General features: G+C 42.6%; 1 pseudogene; it reads left to right on the forward strand.

Moving 5' to 3' along the window:
* On the forward strand, positions 1-1,951 carry LOC103738684 (annotated as a pseudogene).
* Positions 1,952-4,435: the final 2,484 nt, after the last annotated feature.

The raw sequence follows: 4,435 nt of genomic DNA on the forward strand, positions 1-4,435 counted from the left end.
ATGAAAGTGCAGGACTATGAAGATGTAAGAGGGTGGGGTAGAAATGATCACCACCACTTTTAATTTGTTATTTCTTTACTTTATGAGTCTATTACATATATAAGTGCACCCATGTTGTACAATTCCCACAGAGGTCAGAAGAGAGCATTGGATCCCTGGAACTGGAGTTACAGATGGTTGTTAGCTGGCATGTGGGTGCTGGGAACTGAATTTCTTTGGTCCTCTGCAAGAGCAGCCAGTACTCTTAACCGCTGAGGCATCTCTCCAGCTCCCCAATAACACTTTTAAACTGAACTTACTCTTCACTAGAAAAATGTCATGCCATTCTTCTTGTGTGTTCATTGTTTTGCATTGTTTTTATATTTTAATAAAGAGGGAAGAATGACTTTGTGTTCTTTTTTTATTGTTTGTTCATTTATATTTGTAGTGCTAGGGATGAAACCTGGGCTCATTCGTGCTAGATGAGCATTCTAACAACACACTACACCCCACCCTGTTTATTCTCTTTATTCTCTCACTTCTGCTCCCTCATTTTGCTAGAAGACATGTGTCAGGATATAAATACAGGGAAAATAATGGGGACCTGAGGATGGAAAGGAGCCCCTCACGCAGGAATCTGGATGAACCCTCTTACCAGCTGAAAAGCAAAAATTCTGGCACAATCAATCAACATTTGTTTAAGGCCTTTCTCCATCCCCAGCTACAAACCTACAGTTGTCTAGGAATTTCACCTCAAACCCTCTTTATAATAAAAACACATGTCCTAAACTCCTTGTGCAACCCTAGTGGCTCCTGATTTTACCTTATAAGACTATAATCCCATCCGAGGCACCTCCAAAACTGCCCTATAATCTCACTTAAAAAGAGAGAGTGGACTCGAGACAAGACTCAGTTGCCAGCAGCCATTTCTCCCCATGGTGATCCCCGTACTGCCAATCATGTCCCTGCAGAAGAGCCTCTAGAGAGTCCTCCAGGGCAAGTGCATTGCGTCTACTCTGTGGCAGTGGTTGAAGCTCCTTCTCTCAGGGGCAGAAAAAGAAAGGAGTGGAATATGGTCCAGCTGCCATTAGAGAAGCTGGCTTGCTGAAGAGGCTCTCCATTTTGGGCTGCCACCTAAAAGATTTTGGAGATCTGAGTTTTACTCCAGTTCCCAAAGATGCTCCCTTCAACAACCTGGTAGTATATCCAAGCTCAGTGGACCTTGCCAACCAGGAATTGGCTGAGGTGGTTAGTAGCACTGTGTCAAGTGGCTACAGCTCTAGCCACAAGGTGACACAGCCTGGCAATCAGTACCATTAGCGGCCACTCCCAGCACCACCCACATCTCTGTGTCATCCAGGTTGATACTCATGCTGACATCAATACACCTCATACTAGTGTATCGGGAAATATCCATGGACAGCTACTTTCATTTCTTGTCAGAGAACTACAGGACAAGGTACCACAACTCCCAGGATCAAATACTGTGTACATTGGCCTAAGAGTTGTGGACCCTCCTGAACATTTTATTTTAAAGAACTACGACATTCAGTACTTTTCCACGAGAGACATTTGCCAACTTGGTATCCAGAAGGTCATGGAACAGACATTTGATCTACTGATTGGCAAAAGCCAAAAGCCAGTAGACCTGAGTTCTGATATTGGTGCATTTGACCCTAAACTGGCTCTAGCCACAGGAACCCCTGTTGTAGGGGGACTGACCTACAGAGAAGGCATATATTTTACTGAAGAAATATACAATACAGGGCTGCTGTCAGCACTGGATCTTGTTGAAGTCAGTCCTCATTTGGCCACTTCAGAGGCAGAAGCAAAGGCGATAGCTAGCCTGGCAGTGGATGTGATTGCTTCAAGTTTTGGTCAGACAAGAGAAGGAAGACACATTGTCTACGACCAACTTCTTACTCTTAATTCACCAAATGAATCAGAATGTGAAGAACGTGTAAGAATTTAGAAAATACTGTACACCAGCACCTTTTACAATGGGCACTCCAGAGTTGCAAGGCATTTAAAGGGACAGATATTAAATGGTTGTCTGGGTCAATATTGCCTTAATGGGAACATCTGTGCACTCCCACAACTGTAAAAATTTCCCTTCCCCATTTTGTTGACCAATACTACTACTATAAATGTATTTGGGTTTTTAAGGCATTAATATGTTACATATTAATGCTATGTAAATTTGAAGAAGTCATAAACAGCATTTATTACCTTGGTTTAAAAAAATGAGAGTGAAAAGTTTCTTAGTAACCTTTGGGGCATAATGTGAGGGTTCTTCTCAGTCTCCTCTTTAGTAATTTCCTCTAAAGTTTCATGAGTTTTACATTAAGTTCATTGATTTACAGACCCCAGAAGACTATCGCTCTCATTTTTTTATAAAAGCATATTTTGGGGGCTGGAGAAATGGCTCAGCAGTAAAGACTGACTGCTCTTGCAGAGGACCCAGGTTCTATTCCCAGCATTAACACGGTGGCTAACAACCATCCATAACTCCAGTTCCAGGGGACCCAACGCCCTCTTCTGACTTCCATGGGCATTGCACAACATGGGTGCATTTACATTCATGCAGGTAATACACTCATACACATAAAATAAAATCATAAATAAAAATATTTTTTTAAAAAGACACATACCTACAATTGGGTATGTGGTATTTTTCCTAAGCATCTCTCTTTCTCCTAACCCACAGACTTAAAAATTTGTGTTCAATGTCTTTTGGGCTAGGGAGTTGGCTCAGTTGATAAAGTACCTGCTATATAAGCATGAGGATCTGAGTTCAGATCTCTAGCACCTACATAAAAGCCAGGGGTGATTGCCTGCTTCTGTAACCCTACCCATGGAGTGGAATAGAAAAAGTGGATCCCCAGAGCTCACTGGCCAGCCAGTCCTGCCAATTGGTGGACCCTGAGCTCAGTGAGAGACTAAGTGGAGATCAATAGAGGAAAAGCACCCGACATCGACCTCTGGATTCTACATACTCATGTGAGCACCCACATGCATACACACAAACATGTAGTCACACATACACTACACCCACAAAATTAATTTTAAAACTGTCCTTTTAATAAAGCTCAACTCTCCTTTGAGAAGCCTACACCATGCTCTTGGGTGTGTTTATTCCTTTTTGAGTACCATTCTGTTTTCAATGAAACCAGCTTTGCTTCATACCAGCTAGTCCTGGAATTCTTTTCTTTCACCAAGACAGAAATCCTGGTTTGGGCTGAGTGGAGTTCCTTAGAAGATAAGGGATCTCCTCAGGCTATGAAGTGTTGTCAATGTGGAACTGTGCCTCTGTTCCCTCATCATGGGCAGACATGTTTTATAGTTCAGTAGCTGAACTTCTGGAACCTTTTCTATGTGAAGAAAAGTTTGGAAATTGTTGAAAAAGTCAAGGTTCATTCATATGATTTAAGCTGTTTGCAAACAGGCATATCTCCTGCTTTATGTTGTGAAGTAATTAAAACTCAGGGTGTCCTGGGTGTCCTCATTCTGCTCCAGTTTGTTTGCATTTATTAACCAAATCCACCAGCTCTTTATAAAATTCAAAATTGCTTCAGTTAATTTTATTTATTTGTCTATTTTTAGATATACATTTACTTGTAGGGAGGGGCAGTTGAGGACTGTAGCTAAAATTCTTTCTGGGAGGTACGAATGACATCAGGCCCCCTCCTCTCTTGGTCCCTGTGACAAACCAAGGTACAATTTCACCAGACTATAGTCCGGGAAAGGAGCAAGTTTATTGGACTTACTTACAGAGCAGTGGGTGAGATTTTACTTTCAGGAGTGTGGGTGCTCCCTCCTAAGGCTGCACTAGAAAGTCTCCATCTGGGCATGGATAATGACTTCCCCACAGCCCCACAAAATGGCAAGGGAGCCTCCATATGGCTTTCTCAGCTTATACCCTTAGTCCCTGCCCCTCATGCAACTAGGGCCTACTGGTTGGTTGGGAGGTATGGCCGACTCTCCCTGCCCCTCCTTTCTTGCAGCGCATACCAGACAAGTGGGTGCAACCAAACTTGGGCAGAAGGCATCTGTCCATAGTCAGCTGGTCAGAGCACAGTCCTATGCAACAAGGGCACTAACTGTTTCTCCAGAAGACCTAGGCTCAGTTCATAGCACCTATGTAGCAGCAAACAACCATCCATAACTCCAATTCAAAGGGGATCTGATGCCATCTTCTGGTCTCTAAAGGCATTGCATGCATATTGTGCACTTACATGCATGCAGGCAAAACACTCTTACACAGAGTAAAAGTGAATTTTAAAAATTTTTAAAGATTTATTTATTTTATGTATACAAGTGTTTTGCATGTATGTATGTATGTACACTATGTGCATGTAGTGCCCCTAGAGGCCAGAAGAGGGTGTTGGATCCCCTGAAACTGGAGTTACAGATGGTTATGAGCTAGGGACTGAACCCTGGTCCTCTTCAAAATCAG

The sequence above is a fragment of the Nannospalax galili genome, unplaced genomic scaffold, assembly GCF_000622305.1.
Source record: "Nannospalax galili isolate Female #2095 unplaced genomic scaffold, S.galili_v1.0 scaffold1199, whole genome shotgun sequence".
Lineage (NCBI taxonomy): Eukaryota > Metazoa > Chordata > Mammalia > Rodentia > Spalacidae > Nannospalax > Nannospalax galili.